The 22,696-nt window shown below is 37.1% G+C and overlaps 1 protein-coding gene across 5 annotated transcripts in view; it reads left to right on the forward strand.

The window, feature by feature from the left end:
* ncalda (neurocalcin delta a) overlaps positions 1-22,696 on the forward strand; it is a 42,895-nt gene that overhangs the window by 12,755 nt on the left and 7,444 nt on the right. Inside the window, exon 3 of one of the 5 annotated variants that reach the window (XM_017474372.3) lies at positions 11,455-11,527. The exons of 2 other annotated variants lie outside the window; for them this stretch is intronic. The gene's annotated coding sequence lies outside the window, so the exon portion shown is untranslated. Of the gene's footprint in view, positions 1-4,212; positions 4,388-11,454; positions 11,528-22,696 lie in introns of those variants that run through there. 2 more of the 5 variants (XM_017474407.3, XM_017474380.3) reach the window with 2 other exon arrangements.

Genomic DNA, 22,696 nt, shown 5'->3' on the forward strand with positions numbered 1-22,696 from the left:
CATCATCCTGTGTGTTTGTTCAGACACCACTAAATTAAATTTAAAATTTAACATCTGCTCTACGGGCTCATGTCATTTTAAAAACAACTGAAGATTTAAGAAGCAGCGTACATTTCCTAAAGTATCTTAAATGTCTTAGAGCTTGTACATGTTCCTGTCCGGTGCAATAAACTGTACTGTGGTTAGAGAAACTATTCAGTTATGGAGATGATGTAGACGGCAACCAGTGGTCTCCCACTGTCTAATTAAAGCTGCATAACACCAAGTAACTGTTTAGAAATTAGCACGTGATGCTGTATGGGTTAATGCATGTTTACAAGCAATAACTTACTCTTATTTCAGCTATTCAGCGATTATTGTTATTACGGTTGCAACAATCGATTAGTTGGCCGATTATTTTTATTTTTTCTCGATTTGTCGGATTGGGGATGGGGCAAACTTTCAGTACCGTTTTCTCGTTTATTTAAAATAAAATCCACAAACTGAGTGTTACAAATATAAATGTCAGACTAAAACTTTTCACAACAGTTTGTCCAATTATATAAGACTGAAAAGAACCCAATACACACCAGAATATATATTAATTTATTACTTATGTTTGTGTCTGTGTGTGTATGTGTGTATATATAACATATTACACACATAAAAATATATGAAAAATATTTTTTATATATATATATATATATATATATATATATATATATATATATATATATATATATATATATATATATATATATAAAATATTTATATATATATATATATGTATATATATATATATATATATATGTATATGTGTGTGTATATATATATATGCATGGATGCACAAAAAGCACTGAATTAAAATACGGTCCTAAATTAATAATAAAAACTCACTTTCACTGAACCTTGTGGTTTCTGTTACTCACTGCTTTTAGACATATTTTACTTTTGATCATAGGGTTTTAAATAGACATTACAGATCTTACTCGCACTACACTCTCTATCATCGTGCATGAGGAGTAACGCGGCCTCGTTACTAACACATCATTCCGTTATAATAAACAACAGAAGTTATACTGATACAGCATGTAATGACAAACTTAAATTAAACTAAACCTCTTCAGCAACTCGCGACAGCATCACTGTCGTGCTTCCGTGCTCCACAAACTTCGCTTCATAAAGTTTGTTCTTCTCGATGGTGTTTAATATAAAATGCACCCCTGCCTTAGAGGGCTTTGGAGGTCGCACACTTTCTTCCGCACGATTATGTCTCAAAAAGTTATGTTTTACAAGTTAATACAATGGATTACTTTAATTTTTGAAAACTTTATAAACTTGTTCAAGAATTCAATGTCCAAAACTTGTCATGACAATTGGAGTTAAAGAGAAGAAATAAGTTAACATAACTTAATGGGGCTATCATGTTTTACATTGTAGACATAATGATGTGCTGTTCGATATGGTCCGTCTTTGTTCATTAGTTCTATCTTTATAGTTTTAATTATAATTTATCACTGCAAAGAATAAAGAAAGCATAGCGTCAGCAAATTTTACAGCACAATATCAAGGCGAATGTCTACATCCATATGTCGTATTGTTGCCAATAAGTAAGTAAATAAATCGTTACCACATATACTGACAGAAGTCACTGAACACCTGAAACTTAGATTGTTAGGACTAAATTACAATTTTCTGCTTCTTTTTTTTTTTTTTTTTTTTTTTTTTTTAGTTAAAGCTACAGTGCTGAACTTTTGCCTCTCTATCGCCATCTCGGTTTGAAACACAAAACTGCAAGTTAGTTAGGGTTTTTTTTTTTTTTTTTTATAAACACGCATGGGTTGTGCTTCTCTGCGTGGATGAATCCGATGGTTTGAAGTGCTCCTATGGGTTGTATATGAGCTCCAATACTTAACAGCTTTGGTGATGGTGGATATGGTTTTTTTGGAGTAGAGGTGAGTTGCTTTCTCGCTCATAGCTAGCAGAAAATAAGTGCAATTTACTACACACGCCATAGCAAAAAAAAAAAACATAGGAAACTCGATACCTAGCTGAATGAAGCGAACAAGTGCTTTAATGCTAGCTAGCTGCCTATTGAGACTCTGAAATGTCTGACCTGTTCAGCAGAAAAAAATTTTCGCCACCTCTCAAAAGCCATGTCTGTCTGTTCTTGTTCTAGTATGGGCTCTGTCGCTTTTTGACTGCAGGCTCTCCGTAGTTCGAGGCTTCTTGGTTTTGACTACAGCTGATTCCTCAGATCGATGAGTACGTTTAAAACTATCCAGACATCTACTGTACATGACCAGTTTAAATCCTAAGCAACTCTTGTAAGGACAAGCTACGAACACTCCACCATCCTCAGCACACATGATATAGTAACCGGCTATTCTTTTTTCTGTTTATGGACATGACGTAACCATGTGGTGACGTCGAAGGCCACGCAATATATGTATAAATATAAAGTGTGTGTGTGTGTGGTTTGTTTGTTTGTTTGTTTGTTTGTTTATTTTCAATATCAGTAAAACATTACTAATTTTTTTTTTTATTATTATTGCTCTTGAATACTCCTTACTTGCTCACTCTAGTTTTGCATCCATCCCAAAATTAGGCTACATAAGATACCCAAGTTGTGATTTGCAAGTACAGTGTAACAAGCCTCATGAGCTACTTCACAGGAAAAACATTTAATCATATGCCTGAATTAAACTGTCTGTAAAATGTTTAGCCTTCTAACCTGCTAAATCTAAGTTAAGGTCGCGATGCCTGTCGGACAGATTTCTTGCCTAGCCATTTTGCAGTTAAAGGATTTATAACTTTTTGCATACTTGTTCTGTTGCTTCTGTTAGCTGCGTCTCTTTTTCTTACCATCAGCAAGGTAAGAAAAAATATGCCACTCTTTAAATTCTTTAAACCACAAGTTGGAGGCATGAAACGTTTTCTTTATCATCGAGTCTGTCTGTCTATCTGTCTAATCACATGTTCCAAAATTAGTCTACATAAGAGTTTTAAGTTGTGACGAACGCCTTGTGCAGGAATTTTCACCCTACTTCAACATTTCATGTCTCTTCTGCTGGCATTTTTTTTTTCCTGCTCTCAGACACGCATAAATCAGTACTTATCACATTACACAGAGATAAAGGAGACAGTTGCAATTGAATTATTTGTTTCATTGACTTGGACATAATTAATAAAAAAAGATGAATAATTAACTCAACTGTGTGCAACACTGGGACGCAAGGAGCACTGTACCATTTCCGGTTTTTCAAATTCAAACTAGATTAAGGGTCATGGCATTTTGTAATGTTAAATTTGAAGCAATTGAAATTGTAACTTATTGCCTGTAGCGTCAGCAGGCGAGTTAGCTAACTGGGATCTATTGACGATGAATAAGAGCCGACCTTACCAGTACCTGTAATTACAATTAATTTTTTACTGAAATGCAGCTTTCTCTGCTGTGAGAGCTAATCGATGTGGTGCTGTTTCTTCTGTTCGTGTGGCAGCTAGCAGATGTGGGGGAGAGGATGGAGGACAAAGGAGGAACATACATTTCTTTCTCATTGAAAATCTGTGTTTAGTCACTGGGCAAATTTATACTGAATTTAATAACCGAGGCCAAAAGCAATTAAAATTCGGAGAGTAAAAGTGTGAAGCTGTTAGGGGCCAGTGAGGAGGCCAGCAGTCGTGGGAGGCCCCTCTGAGGCGCCACTGGCTGCAACAAAAGAAAATTTAGTAGTTGAAAGGCTTCCCTTGAAAGGCTGTGGAGTGATTATAAAGCAGGCTGTTGAAGCAAAGCTTCACTAAAGATGTATAGGACTTTTTGTGTAGAGAAATGGACGAGAATGATTTGTAAACCTTAAACTCTCATACCTGTGGAAGTATTGAATGTGCAGTTGTACAATGACGCAATGTTTTAGATGGATACCGCCCCCCTCTCTCTCTCTCTCTCTCTCTCTCTGTGTGTCTTTGTCTCTCTCTCTCTCTCTCTCTCTCTCTCTCTCTCTCTCTCTCTCTCTCTCTCTCTCTCTCTCTCTCCCCCTGTATGCACATGTGTGTTTTTGGTGAATCTTTTTTCAGAGTCTCTGAAGGAGATTGACCTATTGAAATCACTGCACAGCCATGTCTCTGTTGCCAGGGCAACGAAGGCTCACTTCTGCTTTTGATGAGACCATGTGACTGCAGTTTGCGTCACAAGGGGTGGAACTCGGTCCGAGTTTGCGTTTTCATTCGGCTACTTGCTGCTTCGAAGAGTCTTGGAGTTGAGTTTGACGAGGCTGATCTCTGAACTGCTCGCTGCCTACTCAGTCTTGCTGGGTTTGTATAGCTGCCTGTTGCTGTCTGCATTTGTGACTCAGGGAAACTACTACGAGGTTATGGACTTCTAAGTACTTGTTTTGACTAAAAAGAAGAGGTATGTCTCTTCTGTGTTAATATTGCCAAGTATTGCCTGAGCATCTCTCTTGTATGGTTTAGAAATCTTCATTGCAGGAAAAATAGATTTTATTTAATAACGCTTTCTGTATTTTTTAGACCCACACTCGAACTCGGTTTTCAGTTTTTCTCTGATCTCTTCCCATCTCCACCTACCCTGCTTCTCTCTCTTTTCCTGTATTTACGACAGACTTATTCCATTTCCCTCTTATTTTCTCATTCCTTCATATACTCAGCCCCCTGCATTTTTTTCCTTGTTTCTTTCTCTGTGTATCTCTCTCTATCTCTCTCTCTTCCGGATATGAGGTCAGTATATTCCCAACAGGCTTGACCTGGTATTTATGTTTATGTTGATGCTGAGATTTGGGGGAACTTGATGAGTGTAGGGGAGAGGGAAGGAGGGGTAAAGAAAGGATGGAGGGATGGGTTATGCTTATGATTTACAACGATTGTGTTTGTTGTTTTTTTTTTTTTTTTTAAAAATATATCTTTGTTTATGCTCACGTCATACTAAAGGATCAGGAATCATCTGAAGAAAGTAAATCATGAGAGAGCAAGAGACATGGAGATAAAGCAACGCTAGCTTGAGCTCTGAATTCCTACAGCTCTTCTATTTTCCCTTATCACTTCCAATTTCCTCAATATTTCCCCTCCTACTTCTTCGACCCTCCCACTCCTCATCTGCGTAAGCGCTGTTCTTATGTGCGGATTCTCAGCATTTAGCCGAGCAGCTGCGCCCGTTCCGGTGGCCAGAATAGCTTTGCATTTACCTTGTCTATTAGATATAGCTGAAATATTTTCCAGCCATTTTTTCTGCGTGGCTCTGTTGTATTATAGTCTACCGAGGCATGGCATGTGCTATATTAGTCTATAGCTTAGGAAATCATATTGTAAAAGCATTATACTATGATCATGTGTCTTCAGATGGTTGTATGGTGTAAATCAGTGGTGGAAATAAGGAAGTCTCTCTGCTATGGCTGTAGTGTGCATTCACACACACACACACACTTTCTCTCCTTCTCTTTCTGAAGGCCTGTTGACAGGCACTTCACACACACACGCACACACACGTTAGAAGCTTGTTGGAAATAAGGATAAGATACAGTGCTGGCAGCTACATCAACACAACCCACACGTGTGGGAGGAGATTAGGCTCACAGCAACCGCTGCTATTGTGTGTTATCAGCCTTGTCTGTTATTACAGACCCAGATTGTGTGTGTGTGTCTGTGCGCACTCGCACATGGGCGTCAGTCCTCAGATGTCGAATTATTCAAATAAAAGTGATAGTCACCCTCAAATTCTGAACAACAATAAAAACAATTATACACCCACCAAAACATAGTTAGTAAGGGTTCTGCCTTGAGTGTGAATTCAATTCAAATATTTGTACCCCCCACTTGGTACATCTATGTCCTGCATTTTAATGTGAAAGTTTGCGTAGTACACTCAGTACATAGTAAATGAAGAGTGAAACATGTAACATACAAAATTAAATGCATTGAGAGTATCCCTAATGTAATATAACTGGGATTTTGAAATATTAAGATCGACTTCTTTAAAGACACTGACACTTTGATGTGATGTATCATAACTGTTGTATTTAGTGTTCGAGGAAGTTGGTGGTTTTGTGCCAGCCCAAGGTTCTGCCTTCTACGAGCCCCTTATAAAGTTGAAACTTAGTTTCTATAATAACATTTATGACCTGGCTCAGGGGGCAGCCATCGCCAGCATCCATTCTCCAGACCATAATCCAAGGATTAATATTGAGAGAGAGAGAGAGAGAGAGAGAGAGAGAGAGAGAGAGTGGGAGGCGTTGATGCTTTGTAGATTTTCTTTATTCTTCTCCATCTTGGTGTAATTGGCTGAATAAATACTGTCATTACTCCTCACTAGAAATCATCTGTAGCAGAGAGAAGCGCCTTGTAAGTAAAGTTAATGCTTGATGTTAATTCTAGACGTTTGTTAGTTCTGTGCTGTAAGTTACAGTGTGGTTATTACAGACATGGCTCAAGAAGTAGAAACAAGCTCTTAAAATTTAGAGTTTAAATGGGAAGGTAGATGAATGTTGGGTCATCAGATAATCCTGATGTGAGGCTTAGCATTGGGGGGGAAAGTTCCGTGTACATGTGTTGAAGGCCTGTGTGTTGTTTCTGTTTGTGATACATTTTCTTTTTAAGAAAAATTCTGCTGAATAATTATAAATAAAAGGTTCTTAATATCAAACCTAATAGGCTTTTATCATTTCTCAAATGCCCAAACCATTTGCGCTAGGCTTTGTGAGGCAGTGCTGAGCGGACACTGAGCTGTCAGGGACAGCTGTGTGGGCGTCCCCATTGTAGTGTTCTCAATGGCCCAATTGGAGAAGGTCAGAGGTCACTGAGGCTTGTGTCATTATGGTGTTGGCTTTGAGAAAAGGGTTCATAAGATGCTGCTTCACTATGAATGCCAGAGGATGTTGTGGAGTTTGCCAGCTTGCTGAGAAATCTGTTCAGTTTATTTGATTAATTCTGGCTCTTCTGTGCTTTAACATGTTAACACAGAAACAGGATTTTATACTTTCCTTGGAATACGGATTAGTGAATGTATGTAAGATAACTATTAATACATTATGAATAGACATTTGAAAGCATTCAGTGTACAGTAACATCTTAAAATCCTGTACTTTGAATAAGACTAAAGAGATGTGAGAAGTGTTCAAAAGTCTGTTTTTGTTCACTATGTCTCCTCAGCTATAGGACTGTGTGTCAGAATATCCATCAGCACACAGCAAGCCGGACGCAGCTGCTCGTCTTTTGTAATTCTTTAGTGGCACAGAGTCAATCGGAGGGTGGAAAGGAAAAGCTCATTGCATGTATAGTTTTTCATTGCATATGTATTTTCTGTTTCTTTTTCAAAGAATTTGGCAACTGTTATAGCCTCTGCATTTCTTACTCCCCCCCCCCCCCCCCCCCCCCGACTCGCCGTATTTGTGCTGATGACTATCTGTGGTTTCATGTGTCCATGTAAGGAATGTTTTATGTGTTACTCCAGTAAGTCCAGCACTCCTCACAGCTCAGTCACTATTAATGAGAAGTAGCTGAAATACTGAAGATCTGCAGATTGCTTGGGATTATCCTGCACAAACAGTTTTAGCCACACTTGTCTTTCAGTTTTCTTTAAAAAATACCTGTAGCACAGCAACATGGACATTTTTGTCTGCTGTTTCATGTTTATATTGAAAAACAAGGACTAATTATTAGAGATGCACCGATACTAAATTTCTCAGCCAATACAGATTATTCAGAGTGATATCGGCTGATACCGATAGTTCTGCCTTTTATGCCTTCTTTTAAATGAATAATAATTAATTCCACAATTCTGAAAGAAATGCAAATAAAAATTGTATTCTCTCCATTTCAACAATAGTTTCACAGTAACTGGTCTCATAAACAGAAAACAAATTTTCAACTCATCTTTTATTTAAATCTTTCAACGGTGTACTAGCGCTTTAATTCAGCATGAGCAGCGCGGCAAAAAAACTTTACTCTACGCTGAAACTCCCGCTTCACTGCTGCTCACTTCCGGTGTAAAATTTTAGTGGTGCAGAGCTTACAAACTGCAGTTTTGTCGTCATTCCACACAAGAGACATAAACTTGACACACAGCATGAAATCGATGTTTTCCCACCCTCTTTTGATTGACAGGATATAATCAGCCCTGATCATCAGATGTTTTAAACTGTCGGCCGATAGCCCATAGCGTGAAAAATAACCTTTATAGGCCAATAATCGGTATCGGCCGATACCTTGATGAATCTCTACTAATTTGTAATTTACACATGCTGCCAGTATAATTGGGCTTCATTAATCGTGAAGATTTCCATAGTCATAAGTTTAATACTTGGGCCTGTTATGGTCAACTACATGGAAATAGAAGTGTGTTTTCCGTCTCACTGTAAATTATTAGACATTATTGTTGCTCATGATGTTGTCAGGTATTGACGATATCACTAGCGAAGTTCTTGTTCTCCAGAGAGGGATACACTGATTACTTCTGAACAGCAAAAATACAATAATATAAAATTGCATATATAAATTTTCAGGCAGGATGTAATACACTACAGGATATACAGTGGGGGAAATAAGTATTAACTTTTTTAAAGTATTGTATGTTATACAAGTATAAAAAAAAAAAAATCAGTAAATATATTTCCTATGAGGTTATTCACATGAAATTTACCAGACATCAGTATTAACTCAAGAAATCTGGAAATATAAAGAATTCAGAACATTAAAGTCCATAAATTAAGTTATGTGTAATGAAGAGGAATGACACAGGAAAAAAGTATTGAACACTCTAACTGAAATTTATTTAATAATCAGTGGAGAAGCCTTTGTTTGTAATGACAGCTTCAAGATGCTTCCTGTATAAAGAAATTAATCAGTTGCAGTATTCAGGTGTGATTTTGGCCCAATCTTCTAAACATATCGTCTTTTGATTCTTGGATTCAAGTCAGGTTATTGACAGGGCCATTCTAACAACTTGATTTTTTTCCCTCTAAAACCAATTGACAATTTCCTTTGCTTTATGCTTTGGATCGTTGTTCTGCTGGAAGGTCCACCCACATCTCATCTTCATCATCCTGGTGGATGGCAGCAGATTCTTCTGAAGAATCTCCCAGTAAATGGCTCCATTCATCGTTCCTTCAATTATACGAAGTCTGCCAGAACCATGCGATGAAAAACAGCCCCACACCATGATGCTTCCACCTCCAAACTTCACTGTTGGTATAGTGTTTTTAGGCTGATGTGCAGTGCCATTTCTTCTCCAAACATGGTGTGTAGTATGACAGCCAAAAAGTTCAATTTTGCTCTCATCTGACCAGACTACACTCTCCCAGTATTTCATAGACTTCTCCAGATGAGTTGTAGCAAACTTTAAACGAGGTTTGACATGCCTTTTCTTTAGTAATGGAGTCTTGGGGGTGAGTGTGAGCAGTGGAGTGCGTTGCCTGTTGTTTTCTCTGTGACGATGGTACCTGCTGCCTCCAAGTGTTTCTGGAGCTCTTTCCGGGTGGTTCTTGGCTCTTGGGCTACTCTTCTGACTATTCTTCTGACTCCCTGGTCAGAAATCTTGCAAGGAGCTCCTGTACGTGGCCGGTTGATGATGGAGTGATGTTGCTTACACTTGCGTATAATGGCCACAATGTTGCTTACTGGAGGATTCAGAAGTTTTGAAATATGTCTGTATCCGATTCCATCAATATGTTTTGCAACAATAAGTTTGTGAAGATCTTAGGAGAGCTCTTTACTTTTACCCATCATGAGATATTTCCTGTATGACACCTTGGTAACGAAAAGACTTTTTATAGACCGTCAATTTACTAACCCAGCTGATATTAATTTGCACAAATAGAGGTATAATTACTTACATATTTTTAGCAGGTTCCTTGCCTTTCTTTGTCTTGGAGAACTGCTTTTCTTAGAGTGTTCAATAGTTTTTTCCTGTGTCATTCCACTTTATTACACATAACTTCTTTTATGGACTTTAATGTTGTGAATTCTTTATATTGCCGGATTTCTTGAGTTAATACTGATGTCTGAAAATTTCATGTGAAATCACTCAAATGTTGACTCATCCAACACTTCTTTCCCCCACTGTATTAGGGGTGACAGTGCACATGCTTGCACACAATAGTAGAGATCTAAGCAGGGATTCCACTGTGCAAGTGATTTGACTACTTCTCACACTACAGTCTCTCAAATTGACGGCAGAAATCGCTTGATGTCATTGCTCACACTGTACATCCAAATTTTAATTACCCTCACGAATCTTCTGAAGTCCAGAATAATTGTGTGCACTGTACAAACGTCTATTCAAATAAAATTGTGGGGGTCGTGTGTGTGTGTGTGTGTGTGTGTGTGTGTGTGTGTGTGTGTGTGTAAAAGACCAAAAAACAGACCTGTGGAAAAACAATAGACACTGACGTGGTTGGTGAAACTTGTCCAGTACAGCTTGTCCATTTTCAGAAAGCGTTTCCATTAGATTCAAACTTTTATGCGAAACAATGGAGCCAAGCACTTAGACAGCCTGCAGCATGTGAGTATGGTTGCGGAGCAACACCACCATGCTGATGATTGAAAAGTCACAGATTGGCTTTAAATCTGTAGATGGAGCTGTTCCAATCTGTCTTCCATGTAAAAACAGGCACCAGGCTGCTAGTCATAGTGAACCACTACACTGCTTTCACTGCTTTACATCTGATCAAATAAAAAAAAAATTGCTCATGATTTAAAACACCACCTGATTCACACCCAGTTTAGCCATGATGCAAAAAATTTGCCGGTCATAGAAAATTGTGTGTACGTCATGCCCAAATCATATGGTATAAGCCTGGCTTCGGTTAGTGCTGGCTATGTCTGAAAAAATGTTTTGTGGATATGAGGTACTTCTAAATAGGGATGGACACATCAATACTGAAATATAAATACTTTCAATCCTGGCAATAGCTTTTAAAAATCAATTCTAATATAAAAATATTGAACTGTCTCCTTGTTGTGGGGTGTTTTTATTTATTTATTTATTTATTTATTTATTTATTTATTTATTTATTTATTTACTTACTGCCAGAACTACCTGCCACCATTATCTTCCACCCATCAGTCTGCTTCATACACTGAGGTTGCTGTCTATTCTGTAGAAATCATGACTGTACCCTACTCCCTACAAAGGCTCCATCCTTCACAGTGAGACCTCTGTAAGAGTTGAGAGGAATAGCCATTTAGAACACACTGAGTATCCTTTTATAAAGCCGACTGCAAATATTTCTATTGTCGCACAATGACTGACACTTGTGTATGTAAAGAAGCACAAACAATTTAATAATGAACACGATGTTGTGGTAGGGCTGTTTTTAATTTAATTTTTATACCCATGCGTGCGTAATTTTATAGGCTTAAATTAAATAAAAACCTGAATATAAAAAAAAAAAATTAAATGAGGCTTTATTTTAGTACTTCCATCACTGAAACAGCTCAATACAGCCTTTTTGTGTCGTGTTGATGCAGTGGGAAAAAGCCTGAGGGCGCTGTGGGATACGGTTTTGTGATTGACCCGCACAGGAGAGAAGAAGTGAAACAGGTGCGTTTCTCTGAGGAATACTTTATTTCTTTTACAAGTGTAGTATACCACAAGACTATAAAACTTTGAAAGAAATACCAGTAGGATGGTAACCTAAATAATATGTTAAAAAGCTTAATGTTAATAAAATAAAAAACACGATTGGGTGTCATGCCTGGAGCTGGCTCCTAAGATTTGTAGGCTAGTGTTTGCCCAGTTAACACTTTTATTTTTTCCTCCCACAAAACCGACATATGACTTCATCCAAATTTATTGGTTCAGCTCAAATCCACAATGTTCCCAGATCGCCGATGGTAACATTTGGTTTCCCAACAAGATCCATCACAGCATCAGAACCCGAAGTGAAATGGCTGAATTCGCCTGACTGGATTTTGCTGCGCTCAAACAAACCCACGCCAAACTAACAGACAACACAATATAAGGCGTTTGATTATGATTACATAATTTGTGTATAAATATAAAATCTCCCACTATATGGTAGGCTATAAATACAAATTAATATAGCAACTCGTTGTTGTTGTTGTTATTATTATTATTATTATTATTACACTTCTATACAAAACGTTGTACTTTGTACTTGTCATAGTGCCCACTCAAGCAGAAACATTAACGTGGCATGTGATGTGACACCACCGCAGGTGGCAAATTACGACTGTTGTGGTGCAGTTGTCATGGCCACCATCACAGCCCTATGTTGTGGTCAAATAATAGATCTGACTATGCTGTAACAAATGTTTCAGCAATGTTCAGTTATTGTCATATTAAATTAAGTGCAAAAACAAATTTCCTACATCAAGACAATTATTTTGAGTTCAGCTCTCAGCAACACTCCATCTTGGTGCAGCCCACCAAAACTTTGCATCTCACTGACTCAATCACAACAAGAGCACTGTAGTGTAAATTTACCAGCATCTTCATCATCAAAAAAGGACAGCTGCACCAGTGGCAGTGATGCACTAATTTCTGGAATAATAATAATAGTGGAAATAAGATGTAGATTTAATGTATTACTAGCTGTGTTGTGCTTTTTTATTTTTTTTTTTATTTTTTTTATTTTTTATTTTTTTAAACTTGATCCAGCACCTTTCATTTTTGTGTATGAGCAGTAAGAGCATGCTGTATGGGGTTGAAATGAAAAGAAGGCCTGAATGGTCTGAAAGGCTGGATGTGTAATGCTGTGCAGGATAGGTGAGGTTGTAACGTGTCATCTGGGTCAGGTCACCCTCACTGCTTGAGGAAGCTGTAATATTGGAAAGTAGGGCTGCACGATAATGGCCAAAATGATAATCATGATTATTTTGATCAATATTAAGATCACAATTATTTACCACGATTATTCATTGATTTTAGGGACATCATATTTTTATTGCACTTTCGCATTTAAATAAACAGACCGCTGCTTTCAGCTCCATGTCGTGCTACATTCCTGCTAATGTAGAACTCTTTGCCTCAAATTAGACTGACCCTTAAAGTGCATCATCTCGTAGAAGAAAAATATAAATAAAATTGTACCCAAAATATAGGATAAATAAAAATGCCATCAACCCAATGAAAATATGCAGCCAAATGAAAACAATTCAGGCCTCTGCAGAAACTGCAATAACAGTGTTTACCGGAGGAGAGATGCAGCCAAATCACCCAGTAGAGTGACGCAGGGAGTTGGCATCACACCGGTTCCCTCGAAAAAAACCAATAAGATTTTCACATAGGCTTTTGGATTATTGCAAAAAAAAAAAAAAAAGCTCTGTGATTAACAAAAAATTACAATGCTAACATGTTTTGTCCATCAAGATAATTTTCACAAATGAACACAACTTTTATGAAGTTTGAAGCCTAAATACAATTCACCAATAATAAAAAGCTAACCGTACGCTATAAACGAACTACACCTCGGTTGCTCGACCTCAACGTCACCATCACCGGGCATACCTGAACCAGTTTCAGGGCTCTACGGTAACAATTTCTAATTACAAAAATTTAGGAGCACAATCAAAAATTTTGGTGCACGGTTGAAGTTTATTTATTTATTTTTTTTAGAGATGGTAACGTTAATTTGCCACAATATAACACACAAGTAGGCACGAGAAAACTTGAGCTTGTCAATTATGACAGGATTTAGGAACATGGTGTGAGTCATGACACATTAATTTACCTTCTGATGAACTAAATTTTATATTTTCAGTAAATTTTACAGACTGTATGCAAAAAACAACTGTTAACCTGTTCTACCTTGTAAACAAATACAGTAAACCTCAATGTTCAGTGTTTGAAGTCTGCTTCTCTTAAATATATTTAAAGCTACACTATTAGCCATTTTCCACTGTCATGGTTCTGGGATGGAGTCAGTTCTCGAACCGCTCTGTGTATACTGTGTATATATCTGAATAATCTTACATAGCATGTGATTGGGTGAGTTCATTTACCCGTCAGATGCAAAGCTCTTTAGTTTAATGGTGTTCATTACTGATGCTCCGATCAGGATTTTTACAGCCGATACCGATCCAGATACCAATCTTTTTTTTTTGTTTAAGCTTTAATCAGGACGCCTGTCATAAACAGTTTAATGTAAGCTCTCTGATCATGGTCATTGTTAATTGAGTTAAAATAATAGCAATGAGAAATACTGTTGGTTAATTGATAAATAAACAAGCATAAAATATTTATTTTTAAATAACTTAAAAAATAGAGAGTCCTAATTAAAAGTCGACTAACACAAGCATGATCCATATAGGGGAAAAGGCTAATGGCCTTCTAAGGAAATAGCTTACTAAGCTTAATGTCAAATTGATATTAAATGCAACCCATAGTAATTAAACATTATTTCATAAATATTTTATTTATATTTTATGAGGTTATTATAATTTCAATTTTTTTCTATTAAATGATTTATTTATAACTAAGCATATTTTCTGTCTTTACATTTTAATAGTTTTAGTTTTGTTTGTTTATTAGTTGTTCCTTTTAGATGGGTTCCCCAGTACAGTGTTGCCATGTCTGCTGATAATATTGTTTTTTGGGTTTAAATCAAAACATGGAAACTGAAATCGACTTTTCTAGTGATATCTGGCAACCGTGAGTTTAAATGAAGTGAATTGCTGATTAATAGAGTTGGTGAAGAGAGTGAAGGAGAGCAGCAGCGTACTGTATGTTTACTGACTGAACAGTTGTTACTCTTGATTATGATTGGTGAGGAATTATTTAATAAAAAAGTTTGAATAAAACCCACCTTGTAGCGTTAGCGTTATTATTTATTTACTCCGCCCGACGCCGGGTCACAGCAGGTCACAGTCGCAGGTTCACAGATGAACATTTGAGAGACACAGATGATGTTCGGTGCTTCTCTGCAGTATTTACACACTTGTTCAGTTGACTGAGGTGATGAAAAGCAGTGTGAAAGTAACTGTTGCACGGTGTAGATGCATTCAGGACTTGGACCTGTAGTTTTTATTTCGATTGTATTATACAACTCCGAAAAGGTCACTCACACCGGTGCAAATAAATATTTATTCACAGTCGCACAAAGTTATTTTCAGTCACAAATGCAAGTGAAATGGTCGTTTGGCGTGATGACGTCTAATGTCCCCTCTGTAGTGCCATTTAGCATCAAGTTAGTGTCATGATCTCCCCTTGCGCAAGCGCTGGAGCTCACAGCAAAGCTTGGCAGCTCAAGTGCTAAAATTAACTTGTTTCCAGGTTTTGGCACTACAAAATGACGTCATCCCTGCGCCGCTCTATTCTCACTGGTTGTAAGTTTAGGAAGCACTTGATTTGATATGCAGTAGAGATTCACCGATGTATAAAGGCTATTTTTCGCCCTCGCGCTGAATTAAAGCGCCAGTACACCGTTGAAAAATTTAAATGAAGATGAGTTGACAAAGTATATATTTCACAGAAAAATATATTTGTAGAGTAGTACATTTCATATCCAGTAAATGTTAATATATAAAGTTGATGATATATTACCAGTTTGATGTTAATGATGAAGAAGAAATGCTTTTGTTTGTGGTGAGTGAATGTGAGACTAACAGGAGGTTTTTTTTAGAATTCAGTCAATGTTAATATGAATTAATAACATTCAATAAGTTAAGAAATCTTACTTTAATCTTCAGAATTTAGTTCATGTGTTAATGTTAGAGTAATGTGTTTTCTGTTTGAGACCAGTTACTGTGAAACAACTTGTTGAAATGGAGAGAATAAAGTTTATATTTGCATTTCCTTCAGAATTCTTTTAAATTAATCGTTATTAATTTTATAAGAAGGCATAAAAGGCAGAGCTAGCCGATATCACTCTGAATAATCGGTTATCTGTATCGGCTGAGAAATGTAGTATTAGTGCATCTCTAATCTGCAGTGCAGTTTTCTATGAGCGGATGACGAACTTTAAACGTCAATATCAATATCGATCATGTTCCTGTAATCGTGGGCAGTCAAAATGGTAAGTGAGATCGATATTCGATTAATTTTGCAGCCCTATTGTAAAGACAGAATATCTCTAAGCTCTAGTATAATGCAGTATGCCAGTTCAGGTCAGGATATGCCAAGAAGTAGCTATGTTGTTGTCTGTTTGTCTGAACGACTGTGCAAAACATGCGAGTTCACATAAATATAACCTGCACCTCTTATATAATGTTGCTCAGGAAAAATCAGGTAGTCATTGAAAATATAGACATTTGTATAAAACCTGCTGTGAGAATAGATTGTAGTGCAAACTGAGAACTTTTCCTAATTATTACTCTTAAAAGAACATATTTTTGAGCCTCTAATATGACATAATCATTCGGCAGTGTCCCAAACTCTCATACTTCACATTTTCACAGCAATCGTGAGCAATGTAATGTTCTTTGAAAAAATAACACACACACAAAAAAGTAATTTCCCAGAAGTCCATTCACACTGTATTGTAGTCTTCTTCATGAAAAGATGATGATGATGATGATAATATGGGAGTTAAATTAAGAAGCTTATTTTATCAGTAAATTTGCTTTTAGGTTACGTAAGACTTAACATTGCCCTCGGGAATAGCACGGTCACACACCTGCGGAATTCATACAGATGTCCATCAATAGTCCTCCTTCCCTGTGATGTCTGACTGCTCTGCTGCTGTTTTCTACCCTAGTCTATCTGCCCAGTCTGAGTCATCAGCCCTAAAGTTAGCAAGAAAGATACCAAGAAGCCTTCTTCTGCATTCTCGTAGAAAATAAAACCCTGCTGAGACTTAGAACTGCTGCTTCATGAAGGGCTGCTGTGGATGAAACAAATCTTTTAGTCTGTGATTTGATGAATGAGCCATATGAAGCCTTAGACCAAGCTCAGTGTGTTTGGGGGAAAAAATGTTAGTTGCTAACCTTAGCTCTGTAAGGTCACAAGGGGGTAAGGTGGAAGAGAAGAAAAAGGACACTGCCCTGTACCCTGTCCTCTCTGAGTATTTACCACATTTACATGCATCTTCATATGCCAGTTACAGTTAACTCGAAACACGCCTACGCACATTTAAAAGCAGTGGTGCAGAACCTCTAGAAGGTGATCTTGAGTACTTCGGGGGGGGGCATGCCTTATAAACATTTTTGGAGAAAGGAATTGTGGCTAATTAAAGAACTATAGCTTCTTAGGGAAGCTGTTTGTGACTGAGTTGATTTATTTATTTATTTTTTGTTTGTTTTTGGGTAGATGCCTCACCAGCTAATGGAGGGCAAAGATGTATGGTCCAGAAATCTACGTAAGGTCAGCATTATGGTGGAGAGCATGACGTTCTACGGGAACAGAAACATGACTTAATGAGAGTTTGTCTAACCATTTGCAATTATTCACGTGCACGAAGAACTGCAACATTGTAAAGAGCTGGGTCAAACCTCAGTAGACATAGCATGCAATAATAAACTAAACTGCTTTAATTGGGACAATGACCTAATGTACATGGTTCATGTTGATCATCAATAAAAAAGGAAATGCTAAAACATCTAAAATAAATAAATGAAAAGTTATCACGTAAGCTTTACTCATTTGTAACTGATTCCCACATAGAGTAAGGTTGTGGGTTCATCTATTGTAATTGCTAAATGATTTCTTGTTTTCCTAGTGTTAAGAGTTTTTGCTTCCATAGCAACATGACATTAGGTCAACTTTGGCTAATTAAGCACTAGAATCTCCTGGCTCTGGGTTACTGATTGGAAGGTCGGGGGTTCAAGCCCCAGCACTGCCAAGCTGCCACTGTTGGACCCTTGGGCAAGGCCCTTAACCTTCTCTGCTCCAGGGACGCTGTATCATGGCTGACCCTGCACTCTGACCCCAACTTCCTGACATGCTGGGGTATGTGGGGAAAAAAAAGAATTTCACTGTGCTGTAATGTATATGTAACCAATAAAGACTCATTATCATAACATTAAACAACACAATAAACTACAATAATAATAGTAATAATAATTTAATTATGTAGTACATGTGGTACTTTGGGACAGATACACTGGAGCTAAAGGGAACCTGTTTTATCTTCCAGAACTAATCTTGTTCTTTAAAGGTGCAGTAGGTAAGATTTAAGATTACAGTTGCAATCAAAATTATTCAACCACCATTGCAAATCGGGTTTATTGTCAAAATTTACAGACTTTCAGCAGTTTGCAATGAAAAAAATCAAACAAAAGCAATTTAAATGGTTCAATACAATGACTGCTTCAAGTGGTTTCCCCCAATTCAACTGAAAATGCAACTTATAATGACCTATCCAGTTTAGAATTATTCAACTCCTTCATGGCAAGCATCTTTAGTACTCAGTAGAGCACCCTTTTGTTGTTATGACCTGCTGCAAATTTGATGTTTAGCTTAAAAATTACCCTTTTAATTTGTTGAGAATAGTCATTGAACAGCATATGGACTCAAAGGTTATAATTAAGTAATATCACACGAGTAAGAGTGAGGTTATACTGAATATCAGCACTGCTGTGATTCACCACAGGCACGAGCCGGCAGGTAGCCGTGCTGATCTTCAGTATAAGTTCACAATTGCGAGTATGATGATGTTTTTATACAACATGTCCATAAACAAGAAATTAATATATAGTAAGTGACCTTTCTGACACAATATGGCCAAATGTTCTGTTGAGTGAGAAGCCACACTCACCTCCTTTCTGTTAGTGAGTCACACATTGAGGTGAACTCCGCTTCACTCTGTCTCAATTAGGCAGTGAAATGTTCAGAACAGATCACCATGGCAACTGCCTGATGAATCTGACTGGATATATTACCTGTTCTTATGAAGAGACTCCTAGAGCCTGGAGAAGGAGCAGGACACAGAGTTAGCCGTATTCCTGAAGCTTCCAGCTGTATTCATTCATATTTCTGTGCTGAATTGTTGAGCTGAATAACCTATTAGCATCACTGTTGTCCTAAGACAAGTGGATTGTGAGGGAGGGGGATTCAGAAATAATCCACTTTAGGGGAAAATGGGCCAGGTGTGTATGTTAATATTCAACTTGGTATTTTTATTTATAGTTGCATTAAATTGTTTTGAGATTTTTTTTCCTCACACCTTTTAAATGTGGTGTTTATAGTGTGAAGCACTGGATCCACAGAGAGGTATCTTAATAATTTATATTCGCCAGAATATGTGGAGAAAGCAGATGTATAATATTATTATATACATATACTCATGAATATATTCGAGTGTATGTGGAGATATGAAAATGCAGCCTATTGTTTGTGCATATATGTGAGCTGTTCAGTGATTTTCAGATTTCAAAAGCAGCACATTTTAATGGCTGTGTTCAGATTTTATTCAGCACAGCATTGTGCACAGTAATTTAATACTTGCTCCTTATACATGTACGCCGTTGTGCAGTGCGTGATTCCCATTCCTCCCAGGAAACATGTACAATAAACAAAAAAAAGAGTGGTGCAATTACGGCTGTGCCTAATTATGTTGTTACCATGGTAACATGCACCCACAATGGTAAATTTCATATGTTCATTTTTTTAAGAAATACCATTAACACACCATATGCACAATTAATAATTTATTAGATGACTACCTACCATTTATTTGAAAGTAATTAGCTGATATATAAATGCATCAGTATGGGGAAAATCAAAAACCTTACCAGTGTGATGCATAGACATAATATTTTACTATTTAGATTGTTGGACTAGAGTAAAAAGTAATAATTTAGTCATCCTAAACCACTCCCTAATTCGCTCAAACAATAAAGGGCAAGCTTAAGGCAGACATTGTATTGCAACAGTCTGGAGACTAGAACAATACACGAAGTAACATTCAGAATGACTGATTTTAATCAAAGCTGACCGACATTGTGTCCTGTTGTGTGAATTATTTTTTATTGTGTAAGAATCCTCTTGTAAATAAAATGTGTCTCAAAATGACCTCAGAGTTTCAAATGATATAAAACATGTAAGGAATAACACATCGGATGGTGCTGTTGTAGGAGAAAATGATACACGAGATGCGGACCAAAGTGCATGGTCTGGATTGTGTTATTCTGCTTATCACAGCAATTTGCCAACGATTACAATTTAAATTTATTAATGAATGAAATGTCACATTTGAATGGTTTATAGCTATAATAAATGTAATTGAACGTCCGCTAGACAAGTTAGTCCTTGTCGCTTATGTTGTAGCCATGATAAACAGTCAATATCTCACCAGCATCTCAATTCTTTTTCTTTCTTGAGAAAAATCATTTCTTAATTACACAAAAAACACCGCTTGCCTGCTTTGGAAAGCGTAAATTTCTCTGTGTTTAAGCCTTCAGCCAAGAAACTTTACAAAGCACTGGCACTCAAGACTCCTTTCATAAATGTTACATAAACATCTTTTAAACTTCACTAGATCAACATTTGTTTTTGTTTTTTTGTTTTTTTTTTGGGGGGGGGGTTCCACAATGTGATATAAAGACCATGTCGTTTGCTGCTTTAAAATTCATTTGGCTTAGTTTATCGGGATACTTGTTAAAAAAAAAAATAAAGGAAATGGAAAAAAAAAAAAAAGAGATGACACAATTGCTTACAGTGAACTTAACATTACTATTATAGTGCTAAATAATTTTTGAATAAGCTGCTTATTGTTCATTCTCACTGTACCCTCAGTTAAACAGTCATGCAGAAGTCATTCATAATGACACATGGTGTCAATGGAGTATATTCCTATGACTCTATGTATAACAAAGTTCATGTGTGTAAGTGTGTCTGCATCGACTAAGAGTGGGTGATAATTTATGGTATGAGATGATATGAGTAAGACTTCATGCCTCTGTCCGTGTAAGTGTGAGCAGTAATTTATGTAATGTCTTCTATTTTAAAGCATGACTGTGTAGCTGTACTCTAGGGAATTTTGTGCTTTATATTAAGTTTATTTATTTATTTATTTTTCTTATAAGTGGATGTTTGTATTGCCTTCAAAGAGGGTTTGAGGACGGACACTGTAGATCATTTGGAAAGGTAGATGCTTCCTTGGGCTAAGCCAGACACGTTATCTTGGAAGGCGCATTTTTCCAGCTTGAGCTAACTGACGTGAATTGAATTTAGATCGAGGTGGTGTAGTGGTGCAGCGTGTAGCATCACCGCCTCACAGCTCCAGGGTTCCTGGTTCGATCCTGAACTCGGGTTGCTGTCTGTGTGGAGTTTTGCATGTTTCTCTGCGCCTGTGAAGGTTTTCTTCCAGATCCTCCAGCTTTCTAACACACACATGCCAGTGCATGTGCTGGTGATTTCCAAATTGCTTCCACTGTGACCTGATCATGATTAAATGATTAGTGAAGATGAATGAATGAACTAACATTATCTCCATTTTCTATAAAAATTTCTGGCAGCATCATTTCCAACAAGGAATCACAATCAGTTCTGAAGATGTGTGTTTTCATTTTATGAGAGACTTGCAGGAGTTTAGGTCGGTTTACAGCGACCGGTTAGGGTTATTATTCTGAAAAGGACACATTTCCTCCCCTTACTTTTTTTTGGCTGCAGTTTGATCAATTTATTTAGAAAAGGATCAAATAATTATTACTACGAAGATGTTCAATAAAATTGCCTCGAGGCCCGACAGAGTGTGTCCCATCATTCAGCAAAATGCGTGAAAACCAAAATAATGATTTTGCTTGCTCAGAACAACTGTAGACCAAACCCTCAGACATCTGAATACGGTTCAGTGTTTATCTCACACAGTAGTTTAACTGTAGTACTTTTTTTTGTGTGTGTGTAGTTTTTAGAGGCTAACGCTGCAACTGCTGTTTTCTTACATCTACGCAATATCTAGCCAGAGGCAGCACACAGGCAGAGTCTTCAGAGCATCTCATTTATGAGGGTAATGACCCACGTAAAAAGCGTAGGCCACTTTCTGATCGTAGATGTTTTTCATGTCACCGAACTAGCCGATTCACTATAGACTGTACCCTCGCGCTCTCTCTCGCTCTCTTTCTCTCTCCGTCATTTTCTCTCACTCTCTCCCGTTCTCTCTCGTGTGTTCTGCTTCCACCATGCTATCACTTCAGTAAATCTTGTCATTTTTATTGAACTAATGCAACAGTTTTTCCACCGCAGCAACATGCTGCCCCTCACAAAGCTGCTTACAGTGAGGCAAGAAATACTTTTTGCTGCTATGTTTTATAGAGCAGTAATGTCTACATAAGGCATCTGTGTTCAGCAGTGTGCGCTCAGCCATGCTGAAGTTTCCTTAAAGTAGGGATGTTGTCTGTCATGGTGAAACCTTGTAGTTCAGAACACATCAGTGCACAGAGAGTTACATGCTGCCTCTGAGGTGTTTTTATTTTTGAGCAACAGTGGTACCGATGTCCCCCCCCCCCCCCCCCCCCCTTCTTCTTTCATTAAATTTTTTTTTTTATTCATTTGATATGCATTGATGTAATGAAATGTGGAAAAAGGCAGATGTGTAAAATATCTCTACATGTGAACAACTTTCCTTTCTGAAATGGTTATTTTCACATTATAAAACAGTGCTTTCGGTGGTCTAAATCTAAAGATTTACATGAAATATTATTGGCCTAAATGTTCAGGTAGTATTAAATAGAATGCAAAATTAGTTAATTCCCCACTATGAGTGAACAAGTTTACAAAATATATATATATATATATATATATATATATATATATATATATATATATATATATATATATATATATATATATAATATATACCAAAAGAAACTG

The sequence above is a fragment of the Ictalurus punctatus genome, chromosome 1, assembly GCF_001660625.3.
Source record: "Ictalurus punctatus breed USDA103 chromosome 1, Coco_2.0, whole genome shotgun sequence".
In the NCBI taxonomy this organism is placed as follows: Eukaryota; Metazoa; Chordata; class Actinopteri; order Siluriformes; family Ictaluridae; genus Ictalurus; species Ictalurus punctatus.